At 42.6% G+C, this 13217-nt stretch overlaps 1 protein-coding gene across 13 annotated transcripts in view; it reads right to left on the bottom strand.

The window, feature by feature from the left end:
- KDM4C (lysine demethylase 4C) overlaps positions 1-13009 on the bottom strand; it is a 221225-nt gene extending 208216 nt beyond the window's left edge. For 5 of the 13 annotated variants that reach the window (XM_081945829.1, XM_081945833.1, XM_081945832.1 and 2 more), the window contains exon 1: positions 12771-13008. The gene's annotated coding sequence lies outside the window, so the exon portion shown is untranslated. Of the gene's footprint in view, positions 1-12512; positions 12655-12770 lie in introns of those variants that run through there. The other 8 variants (XM_081945826.1, XM_081945831.1, XM_081945827.1 and 5 more) reach the window with 4 other exon arrangements.
- Positions 13010-13217: the final 208 nt, after the last annotated feature.

The raw sequence follows: 13217 nt of genomic DNA, 5'->3' as shown, positions 1-13217 counted from the left end.
ATAGTAGCAGACTGATTTTGAACACTGAACACTGTAGGACTGATTGTTTTTAACAAAAGTACATTATAACACACCTCTAGCAATCACAGGATTAAAAACATAATCCCAGAGAATTATCTGGATTTGAAATGACATCATGAGGTCCAAATGAATGATAGAAGAACTTCAACCTATTCATTATCTGAGTGAGAGCAGAAGAAAAAAAAATTAAAAGGTAAGAAAATTTAGAAAAAAGCCAATTAAAGGTATCTTTGTCAAATAATCCTAAATTTAGCAAGGAGAGATCAATTCTTACGTCTTTCCAGGGTGGACTGAGTCTAGAACTGGGAGGAGCCACCAGTGCATGATGACATCACAGATTGTAGACCCAGTCCATTTGGTTACTGGACAGAGCAAACCCAGTCTGGCTGCTATCTCCACTAACATAGGAGAAGTTTTCAATTCCTGCAAACTCAGAATTTCCAGAAAATCAAAAAGCAAATACAGTGCAAGTAAGTGAATCAGAAAGTTACTCCTGGTTAACAGAAAGTTACATAGCGGGGCTTGGATAAATGTCTGGCTAGAAATGCATTCAGGTTCCATATGTGTTTGTTGATTTCATGACTCGGATAATCTGTACATGCTCTTATTGAGGCACACTGGCATCTCTTCACAACATGTTTTCAATCAGGAGCAAAGCCGTATCATCCTAGTCAGAGGTGGGTTTCAAATCCCGGTGCTACCAGTTTGTTTGTGCTCGCGTGTGCGCGATGCTTCTGCGCATGCACAGAAGCATCCAGGTGAGTGGGCGGAGCCTCCCGCCACTACTGACAAAAAACATTTTCAGTGGCACTCATAATTACAAGTTTACAGATGATGCAACACTGTGGGGCTTCTCTAATTTTGTGCATGAAACAATCTTTTTTTTAAGAGAATTTAATACTACTCATCAATATATATGCCCTTAAAAATGTAAACTGCGCTCTCTAGTATGTTATTCTTTGTAGCAATTTAGTTTACTATAGATAAAATATAGTTGCCTTATAAAAACTAGGGATTTCTGTTGAGAAACAGCTCATGAAGTGTTTCATTAAGAAATGCTATGGGAATTAATTGTTTGAAATTGTTTTAAAAAACAGCTGCAAAGGTGGAAAAATGCAAAGCAGCTTTGCAAAGAATCAAAGAGCGCAGTGGATGAAAAACTAAGGAATTTGGCATATTTAAGAAATAATAAATTTATGATAGCAGATTTTATTTTATTTATTTGTATATATCCAGAATCTTACAGTTGTAAAGATAATTTAGGTACAAGCATAAGTAGTTTGACATCATTTTGAAAGCATATAAATAGAACTTCATGAAAGTGAAATTATTTTGCAATTATGCACGTTTATATATTTTTGAAAAATCAGTGACATAAGATTTGGAAAAGAAAATAATCCAATCTTATCTCATGTTATCTGTCCATGATTATCTGACTGAATATAACTTTTTAGTTTAATAGGTTTCCAGGAGAGGTCATTCTTTTTTTGAGTTTGCCTCAGATACGCTAGTAGAAAACAATATTTGGTACATTAGGATATTCATTTAAAATCCTGATCTCATGCTAATATATTGAGCTAATCCCTTGATACATATCAGCGATGGTGAAACTTTTTTGGCTCGCGTGCCACAAGTGAGGGGAGCGCAGGGGGGTCGTGTGCAGGCGTGCCGCACCCATAATGCAACACGCGATCCCCCAGTGCGCATGCGAGCACAACGCGCGACCCCCCCATTTTTACATGCTTTTTTCGCCCTCCCCAGGCTCCAGAGGCTTTATAGGAGCCTGGGGAGGGCGAAAAGAGCCTCCCCCGCCCCCCGGAGGCCCTCCGGAGGCTTCAGGGACCGTCCAGAGGCTTCCCTGAAGCCTTTGGAACGCTTAAAACCACCCTCCGAGCAAACCGGAAGTTCCGGTTTGCTCGGAGGGTCGTTTTAAGCATTCCAAAGGCTTCAGGGAAGCCTCCGGATGGTCCCTGAAGCCTCGGGGGGGCAGGGGAGGCTCTTTTCGCCCTCCCCAGGCTCCTATAAAGCCTCTGGAGCCTGGGGAAGGCGAAAAATAGCTTTTAAAAAGGTGAACTCAGCTGGCCAGCATGCGCATGCGCGCTGGCCAGCTGACAGGGCAGCGCCTTGCGTGCCCTGACAAATGGCTCCGCGTGCCACTTGTGGCACGCGTGCCATAGGTTCGCCATCACTGATATATATAATGATATATGGATACCATTGTATTCTAATCTGTAAAATATTTATGTTTTTAGTAACCAGAAAGACAGACATTCATTGCCTCAGAGGATGACTTAAAGATAAATTACTGCACATCTAAAACCCCAAGAGACATATGTCCCAAGAAATCTGACATAGGTTTAAATGCACCTGTAACTACTAAGCCTGTGATGGCGAACCTATGGCACTTTTTGCGGGCACACGAGCCGTCGCCCACCTCAGATCCACCGCACATGCCCACAAGCCTCCCGCCAGCCAGCTGATTTTGGGGTCTCTAGTGCCGGCGGGAGAAGCCTGTGAATGCGTGGAGAGTAGGTGGAAGTCACACATGCATGCACGGGAGTGGGGGGAGCGGAGGGAATTGTGCATTCAGAGGGGTGGGGGAGTGCGCCATGGCTCCCCGATGCCCCATTTCTAGTGCTCATCCCGCCCCAGCCGCACATGCACATGCGACCCCTATTTTGGTGCTAGCAGGCCTCCTTGAAGCCTCCTGGTACCAAAAGTAGTGATGGTTTTGGCTCTGTCCTAATGGGAGAAGTTTAGCATTCAACTTTGACTTGAAGTGTGGAGCTGCTCCAGATTCACCAAATGAGTTTGCCTCACTCAATGGGGTGGGGGGAGGCCAAAAAGAGAGTGCCAAAGCCACCCCCAAGCTATTAAGATGAAATATTGCAAGCATTATGAATCACATGCTCTCTTTGGCTACTTGGGAAAGAGATTGTGAGTTCTCCCTCCCATTCCATTGCAGGAGAGGTGGCCAGACGGGCGGACTCTCTCAGCCGCTGCCAGATGAGCATAACTCCCTAAAAAGCCTGCTTGCCTCTTCTTCCCATCCCCGAGTGGGAATCACCGTGAAAGGGACCAGGAAGGTGGTGGTGCTTGGCTGCGGCGCATTTGCAAGCTACCTACATTTGGGTCGTCTGTCTGGTGACACAGGTCCAGAGAAGAGCAAGAAGGAGGGGGGGCTGTTTACTGGAAAGTTGTGCACCTTATGCGGTATTACTGCCGAGCTCAAGTAACTGCATTCATGCGTGAGCCCATAAACATGTAGACATCCACATTACCCTTTAAGGCAGAGGAAATGGGTGAGAAAAGCTGATAGTCGCCCATCTTAATTTCCCAAAGCAGTCGAAAGTTCTCGCCTGTTGCCATTTTTCAATCCAAAGGCACTTAAGAAGCGCATGCACACCCAGAAAGGGAAAGGGTCAGATGGAGAAAGGCATGAAGGAGCGATGGCCGTTGTCCCTCTCCCCCTTTTCCAGAAAACAGCCCCCCTTCCTTCTTGCTCTTGTCTGGACCTGCTTTGTCAGATAGGTGGCTCAACTTCAGGCAGCTTGCAAACACGCCACAGCCAAGTGCTGCCACCTTCCTGACCCCTTTCTCGGCAATTCCCACTCAGGAATGGAAAGAAGAGGCAACCGGGCTTTTTAGGGAGTTATCTCACCCATCTGGCCACCTCTCCTGCAATGGAATGGGAGGGAGAACTCCCAATTTCTTTCCCAAGTAGCTAAAGGGAGCCTATGATTCATAGCGCTTGCAATATTTCAGCTTAGTAGCGTGGGGATGGTTTTAGCCCTCTCTTTTTGGCCTCCCTCCCCCCCCCACCCCATTGAGTGAGGCAAACTCGTTTGGTGAATGAGGATCCGGAGCAGCTCCCCACTTCAAGTCAAGATTGAGTGCTGAACTTCTCCCATTAGGGGAGAGCCAAAGTCATCCCCGTTTTTGGTACCAGGAGGCTTCAAGAAGGCGAGGGAGGCAATGCCCCCCATGCCCCATTTTTAGTGCCAGAAGGCTTCAGGGAGGCCTGCTAGCACCAAAACAGGGATCACGTGCACATCCGCTGGGGTTGTAGTGGGGTGAGCGGGGGAGTGCATGCGTGCGTGCAAGGGGCATGAAGCCTGCGCGGGGCTATTGGATTATGGGTGTTGGCACGCACACATGCGCTATCGCTTTTGGCACCCAAGAGAAAAAAGGTTTGCCATCACTGTCCTAAGCTAATGTCAGCAAATTGGGAGACACATCAAAAGAATTGTTAACATAAAACAATAGTTCACATTCTGAATAAGAACAAAAGATCGTTATGGCTCCCTGTGCAGCATAGTGTCCCAAACTTCCCTGTAAATATTGTTTATTTATATTTGCATCTTTATGAAATCTATTCTGCAGAAAACAGTCTTTCATTCACTTAACAACTTTTTTTAATAGTTGTTAGCTTGGTTCACTATTTACCAAAATAGTGGTAAACCGATAAGCCAGACTATAAAATTATCATTAATACCTACACAATATTTTGAGCACAAACATGGGTCATCCTAGTTGATTTATTTAATTAAATATTTCTAATTAGTAATTTCTTTCCTTTCTAAATCTATCTCATGCTGCCTTTTTCTCCCTAATAGTATAACGAGAAATGCTCTTTGAAATGCCCTTTAAAATCAGTACAGAATAGCAGCCTGAAACACAAATTCTTATGAATTCCACATGAAGACCTGTTCATTAGTCCAAGGTCTTTTCATAGATAACACAGAAGTTTCAAGTGGCTCAAAAAGGAAATACTATATGTCATTAAACATAAATTTATTTTACTGAAAAAGAGAATAAAACTTTATTATTTTATCTTTTGCCATTTAAGTCACAGGGGTAGCTCAGTGATGGATGGGGTTGCTTTCGACTTTGAGGTGTCTACAGGTAGATGATGCCTACATAAAAAGCTATGAATAACAAAATCACTGGATTTGCAGAAGAGACTCTGGGAGTCCTGCTGACATGCCCAAGTACTGGAACTCCAAGGAAAGGCATCTCCCCACTTGAAAAAGTTGCTATTATGCAGTGAACTCACAGAATCCACCACAACCTCTGTAAGTAGGCACACACACACACCTTTCCCATACAGAGTCTGGGAGAACCATGGTCAGCTAATAGGGAGTAGATCCATGCAGCTGTTACTGAGTGAGAAGGTGTGGTAAAGGCAGAAAGAAATCAAAAGGTTAGAGTGCCCTTATTTTGACTAGCATCATTGGCCCTGGCATAGAAAAAAAAAAATTCAGCCTAAGGGAAGATCCATACTGCTTGGTCAAAATCTGCAAGATCTGGCAGTTGTTTTCTTTCTGTGTGACTGAAGCACTTTTTATTGTTCTGGATTGCAGCAAGCCAGCATTCATCTTTTCTTTCCTAGAATTATAATTCTCTTCTAGAATTGTATGGTTTATTTATACCTCATTTGCCACACACACTGAAAGGGGCAGGGAACAATGCCCCCTTTTAAGGTAGCCTTTGCCAACAGGGAGATTATTTACTAATATTTTAATAGCCCCACTGGAAATTTCTTGGAGAATTGCATATAGACCACAGGCCACAATGATATAGAAAACCTGATATAGAAAACTACTAGGGATGGTACAGTTCCATGATGGCGCCACAGGCAGCACGCAAAGCCCTCTCCGCGGGCACGTGAGCCATTGCCCCAGCTCAGCTCCACCATGCACATGCACGTGCCTCCCGCCAGCCAGTTGGTTTTCGAGTCCCTGCCGCGCATGTGCGAAGGGTGGGACATTCACGGGGGGTCACATGGAGGGTCACACCCACATGCACGGGGGCAGGGCACATGCAGGAAGTCACATTATGATTCTGAAACACCAACTAATCCAAATTGTAGCAGCTAGACTTTGATTTGTTACACATAAATAATTCTAATATTCTTCTGCAGCTTCAGATTTCAGCTTTTTGGTTCAATTCAAAATCCTGTTCTAAATCTTTTGAGATATAAAGAGAATAGCATCCCCCATCTAAGATAACTAATCTAATCTCACTCAGTCAATGTGATCATGAAACAGTATTTCTAATCTTCAAACTTCTCAAGCAAATCAAGATGATATCAGCTGCCACTGAGGGGTCTGATAGCATTAAAAGAAGCATAATCCCTCTGTCCAGATCCCAAAAGTGGTCATTCAGCACAGCAATAAATGCTGTCTCCATCCTTTTGTTCAGGTTTGAAGTCTGACAGGATAACCTGCTTCCTCTATTATTTTCTGGACTCTAAAAATCAGGGATCCCAGAGCAGGGTTTGTGGGGAGGGTTAGTGTTCAGATGCCACTTCCTCCCTGAATTACTTACTGAATCTGGCTGTATATAGCCTACTCTGATACCATAAGAAGCCAGACAGATAATGTATCCATCCACAGGTGGGAAAACCTCTATCAACTTCCTTAGATGTCACAATGTTAGGTAGGAAAAGATACAGTGCAAGTAAAATAAGCAAAATTGACTCTGATTTATCCATTCTTCTCCTGCAAAGCAGAGATGGACAAAGTTCTCAGTACATAAGGAGGTAAGATTCACTTCCTAAACCGATTCAGGAAGAAGGATGAATCCAGTCTTCCAAACATTTCTGCTGTAAAGATACCAATAATTTTAGAGCTGCCTATTTTTTAGCTATGCCCAAGAATTCAGAGCAATATTAAAATAACCTTAGTGGAATTTCATTTTATTGAATTAATGAGAAGATGCAGAGACTTTTCAGTGCTCTAGTTAAGATATCTCTCAATTAAAATCTTTCTCTCAAATAAAAATCTGTCAGTCATTGCTGAAGGTTTTTTAATAGAATCTGAACATACTTATTTCAATAAACCTTTATAAAACATAACTCTTACTTTCTTTTATGTAGAATATTTGTTTCATTCTTGCTGGTTGGCCTTTGTGTTACATGTTTCCGATTGCTGTTTAAAGAATTCCATTAAAAGAATAGCTGAGTATGGTGCATATATTATCCTATGTTCTATTTTTATTTTATATTCAAAGTTTTAATAACATATAGTTATCAAATAATAGTGTATATAGCACAGACAGTAAGGAAATAACTTCACTATGTCCCTGATTCCACCGGTTGCTAGATCAAATAAAGAAGTACCATATTTTTCGGAGTACAAGACACCTTTTACCCATCCTAAAAGAGGGTGAAAATTTGAGTGTGTCTTATACACCGAATGTAGCCCCACCCACCCACTGGCCCCCACCCTTTGGCCTCTGTCTCCCAGCAATTTATCTCCTTACAGCAAACTAAGAAAATGGGGCTTGCAGAGGTGACAATAGGCTATGGCAGTAATGGCGAACCTGTGGCACGCGGAGCCATTTCTCAGGGCATGCAAGGCGCTGCCCTGTCAGCTGGCCAGCGTGCATGCGCGCGCTGGCCAGCTGAGTTCACCTTTTTAAAAGCTATTTTTCGCCTTCCCCAGGCTCCAGAGGCTTCATAGGAGCCTGGGGAGGGCGAAAAGAGCCTCCCCCACCCCCCCGGAAGCTTCAGGGACCGTCCGGAGGCTTCCCTGAAGCCTTCGGAGCGCTTAAAACCACTCTCCGAGCAACCCGGAAGTCACTTCTGGTTTGCTCGGAGGGTGGTTTTAAGAGCTCCGAAGGCGTCAGGGAAGCCTCCGGACGGTCCCTGAAGCCTTCGGAATGCTTAAAACGACCCTCCGAGCAACCCGGAAGTCACTTCCGGTTTGCTCGGAGGGTGGTTTTAAGCACTCCGAAGGCTTCAGGGAAGCCTCTGGACGGTCCCTGAAGCCTCCGGAGGGTCTCTGGGGGGCGGGGGAGGCTCTTTTCGCCCTCCCCAGGCTCCTGTAAAGCCTCTGGAGCCTGGGGAGGGCAAAAAAAGCATGTAAAAATGGGGGGGGCATTGTGCGCGCATGTGCACTGGGGGATCGCACGTTGCATTATGGGTGCGGCACGCCCGCACACGATTCCCCGCGCTCCCCCCACTTGTGGCACGCGAGCCAAAAAAGGTTCGCCATCGCTGGGCTATGGCAATCCCTGAAGTGCTGAAATTGAAAGTGAAACTTGCTGTTTGCTGCAACAAGGCAAATTGCTGGGAGGCAGAGGTAGATTTCTTTTTCTTCTAATCCGGCTAAACTGAAACAGTCTGTTTGCTGTAAGGAGGTACCATAAGTCAATAACTATAAATGCCTATAGAATGTTCAAATTATTAGACTTATATTTTAAAGACTGCTTTATTATTGTTCTAAACAACTTAACAAAATGAAGAAGCTTTTTAAAATAAATGCTTGATCTGAAGAGGGTCAGTGCTATTGTACCTTCTTTTAAATAGCAGAGAATAATGTATACTTCCAGAAACCACATCAATTTTAACAGCATCTGTACAAGTATAGTCTGAAATGCAACACCGCAAACAGTGTATATCTTCTGTACTGTTTGCTGTTTGGTGCAAGGAAGCAAATTGCTGGGAAACAAGAGGCAGATTTTTTCCCCCTTGTTTTCCTCCCCAAAAGCTAGGTGCGTCTTAGACTTCGGAACGTCTTATACTCCGAAAAATACAGTAGGTTTTCTGCAACATTTAACAAAATAGTACATCATTTTCACCTTTCAAGACAAAGATTCTATTTTACAGAGATTAGAGTTAGAATGTCACCAGGCCCACCATTAAGTAAAGTGAAGTTATCTGTTCAAGCTGCAGATAATATGAGCACAGCAATTGCAGACTCTTAAACTGTTCTTCCAATTCTCTACTTGCTCTTCCCATCATATCTTTTGGACAGTAGACTTGAAATTACCTTACAGCTTATCTTGTATCCACTAGATAAAGGGTCTCCAAACTTGGGAACTTTAAGACTTGTAGACGTCAACTCCCAGAATTCCCCAGCCAGCATGGCTAGCTGAGAAATTCTGGGAGTTGAACTCCACAAGTCTTAAAGTTGCAAAGTTTGGAGACCCCTGCTCTAGATTAATATATTCCCCTCAATATAGTGAAATATTTTTTTCTGACATCAATTTTGAAACAATATTCAATAAACAATCCAGCAGGCTTCTGTTTGTGGAACCAGGGAAAGACACCACACCATTCCTTACCTCGGGGAAGTAAAACAAAGAGGATTGCCATATTTTTGAGGGTACACACTTTCTTAAAGATTAAAGCTGAATTTCTTCAGGGTTCAATAACTTGGTATTCAAATCACAGTAAGAAAAGTATATATCATGTACAAATTAATTTATATTCTGTGGTACAATTCGACTTTTCATAGAAGCTAGTCACATAAATTACAGTTATGTGTAAACGTCTCAACATGCTTCCTTAATGCTACCCAAAATGAGCCGAAAGGTATGTCTTTTAAAGGTAAGAATATTTCTATATGTTATTCTTGACATTTGTTTCACCTTCAGTCACATAATATGTTGCAATAAAGATCATTCTTTACTCCCAATTTTCTTTTTAAAATGTAAGATTAGCAGGAAATGATCAATATACTAAAAGACTCGAGGAGGGGGGGCTAAATTTTTTATAAAAAGGAAAATTATTGGTTTTGATCTGTAGATTACATTAAAATGTACAACAGTCTACGTATGAGACTTTTATGCAGAATTTTATGAGTATTATACAACTTAATTAGATATTTCTATAATTTTAATCCATTGTTAAAAATAACCTCCAATTTTAATGTCAAAAATCATATAGTTAAAAAGTTCAATAAATGTAATAATGTATTTAAAATTATAAGAAGTTAAGAACTAAAGATATAGAATGACAACTATGAACCAAATCAGAAAACCTAGTTCACCAAATGCTTGAGGTATCAGATAGGTCTTCAACTAGTCACACTTAATGTAAATCCCACCTGAAGAGAGAGAGAAATGCACAAACAGTTCTGTCTCAAATTGCCATGTCCTACATTTGAAATTTCAGAAACTACCTCAAGAATAATCCTAAATACACCAAACTCATTATCTAATCTTCAGGCTAACAGTGTACAAAACATACTATGTATCTGTGTCCAGGAGGAACCAGAACTGATAAATTGGTCAGAAAAATGAAATCTTTGCTACAAAGTTTCTACTGATCATGATGAAACTAGAGGCATCTCCCAATTACCAAATACTCATTTAGAGAAAGGGCACCATATCCAAATCAGTAACATTTCTAATATCCAGAGAAAAAACGGATACAGAGTCTGCCTATCATGCTAAGACTCAGACTCAGCCGTCCTTCAGGCAACCTATCACCAATCTTAGGGCATATTCAATTTCTGAAACATTTTTCTAGGCATAAGCCACATTGTGCATGAGGGGAAATTTAAATTTGAGAATTTACAAAATATTTATAAATCACAATTCATGGTAAATAACATGGAATACGATTTGCATATATTTCATTAAAAAGACAACCTAAGATGCCCAAACAAATTTTAAACGAATAAATATATTAAGGACTCAAATTTGGTCAATTCTAGCACACAATTACTTTATCAGATGCAGTATTAATAGGTAAATCTATGGCATCCGAATGCATAAATGAGTGAGCATTTTGGTACAGCTATGCCTGAAAAAATAGATTGTTCTAAACTATTGCCTCAAAGACTAACAAATGATAAAACTGGTTTTAAACTGATCTGGGAAAAACTGTATTCAGATCTGGGATATAACATATTCATGATTATTCCTATAAATATAAAAGTTTCGGGATTCTTCAGTGAAAGTAAACCAAATCAAATTGAATGAATTTTTGAATTGAATATAAAAAATGAATATTAAATACTTTTAAGAAGGAAACAATCTCTCAGTATTAGAAGTCTTCATGTCAAGTTATGGGAACTGAAAATAATAAATGGTGCTAAGTAGAACATAGTAAATTTATCAGAAACCTATTGGGGGGAAACCTGAATATAAAATATAAAATCTTGAAAGGGACATTGCAGTAACATTTAAGATGTAGACTAAATAAATTCCACTAAAGCAATGGAAGATAATTTAAACTTTAAATTTAAGATAATTTTGGATAGAACTAGATTTGGTGATGAACTGAAACCTATACAGACAAAACAAATATAAGATAATTTTGCATCATTTTTCATTAATGGAATGAAGGGGGAAAGTTATTTTTTCTTTGCATTTTAAAATAAATTAAGCAAGTTTTAGAACACTGTACATTTATTTTTTGTAATTTGCACATATTTACAACTTCCACAACTATTTTTTAAGCAAGTGTTCTGCCAAATTTCAGTAGTCTAGTCAGAGAAAGCCCTGGGGAATTAACAAAAATGACCAGTTGTGGTTGCGTGTTTACCACCCTGTTAACTGATCTAAAACACTAATTCTTTATACAGCTAAGACACTCTTTATACAGATAAAGAAATAAATCAGACAAGCAAATCTTATAATAACTCCAAGTAAACTAACACTCATTGGATAAAACAAATTTCCAGGTCACAAAGAGACAGACTTAGAATATCTGTGAACGAAAAGGATTTGTGTACAAATGCTGATGCCATCGTCTGTCTGTTTAATCTTTGTGGTGTCAGTTTCCAATATAATTACACATTCGATGCTTTGTTTTTAATTCAATGTACTTTCAAAAGCAGGAATAAAGATGAAGTCCAGCTTTTCATTTTTCAGAATGTTCCAAATAAGCACACAAATTTAATGTTTAAAAAAAAACCTCTGGCAGCCCGATTTTTTTTAATGCACCTGATATCTAGGTCCTGAAATCCCTAAAATTACTCTGAAGCATGACTAAACCTTATAAAAGAATTTTAAAAAACTTGACTGCCAAAACCATTTAAACGTAGCTGCTTAGGGGACCCACTCTTCCTCACTTGTGAACTCTCAGAGCAAAACACCTGAAAGAAACCTAGTTATTTGGTCTTACTTCTCTCTGCCTTTGCCAATTCCACAAAAGGGCGGGGGGGGGGCAACCCAACAGCCTCTTGGATGCGACCAAAGCTGGCCTCAACCCCGAAGGGCCACCAGTTGCCTGGGATTTCTCTCCTAGCCAAGGCCGGCACTAGGCTCCCCAACCCCAAGCCCTGCGACTCCCCCTCCGACCGGCCCTCCTGATTTCTTCTCCCTCTCGCCCAGCATACTCACCTGCCTCCTCCCCCATCAGTAAAGCTTTTACTCCCCGATAAAACAGAGCTTCCATATCCCCTCTCCTCCCCTCGGTTATTTTGCTTTCCCCACGTCGCCCTCAGGGGCTGCTCCCCCACGTTTCTCACGAGGCCAAACCTCACCAAAAAGGTCCTCCTCTTCCTCCTCCTCCTCCTCCATCCCCAGAGGGCCAACCCCGACACCTCGTCCTTCTCTTCCACTCCTTTTCCCCACCTGAGCCCGCCCGGGGCCGGGGCTCGCAAGCAGCCTTCCGCGTCGACTACGGGGCATCCCCGGCCCATCTATCTCCCTCAGGCTCTTTCTCGCCGTGGGGGAGAGGGGGGGAGAAGCCGCCTCAGTCAGACAAGCAGGTCAAGTCAGTCCTCCTCCATCACCTTTGCCCATTTTACCTGGCCGCCAGAGGAGGTTTCAAAACGACGCTGCCCTCGAGGCAGGACTGGAGGACGCGGGTTATCAAAAGTCGCCGGACTTCCTTGAAGATTCCAACTACGATTGTAACTATCACCCTCCCTCCCTCTTTAACACACACACACACACCCCTCGCTGGGACTTGTTGTTCCGCACACGGATGACAGCTACGAGCTGCGCAGGCGCAGTCCGTTCGGGGAAGGGAAAGGAGGAGGAAAAAAAAAGAACTTCCCACTCACCCAGCCAAACCCCGCTCCCCTCGCTCGCCGCGAGAGCTTTTTGAGGAAGGCCACCCCTGTGACGTGAAACGCGGCGGCTTCCTTTCCGCGGCCACGTGACCTAAGTGGTTGCACACGCGACCTGTGCGATTCCGCCGCTACGCTGTGGTGCCATTGAGTCGGAGCGTTCCGAAGAGGCGCGAGGCTGAGGAAAACAAATCCATCGTGTTGGGTCACGTGGGCCCTGCACGTGGGATCCTGGCTACTGAGCTTCCCTCCCCCTCTCTCTGTTTTTTTTTAAGACCTCGGGGAAGCTGTCTTAAAAAAATATCATCAGAGATTGAAATGATCAAGAGAGGAAGAGGAAGGGAGGAAGAAAACAGTTTGGGGGGGGGACGCCTCCACCCCGCCTTGAGTTACGGTAGCAACCTGGCAGACAGTCTACTCCCACCGGCAACTGAGGGAAGT

This window comes from Natrix helvetica (genome assembly GCF_964273705.1).
Source record: "Natrix helvetica genome assembly, chromosome: 2".
NCBI classification, from domain to species: Eukaryota; Metazoa; Chordata; class Lepidosauria; order Squamata; family Natricidae; genus Natrix; species Natrix helvetica.
This window is presented reverse-complemented; position numbering and strand designations above follow the sequence as displayed.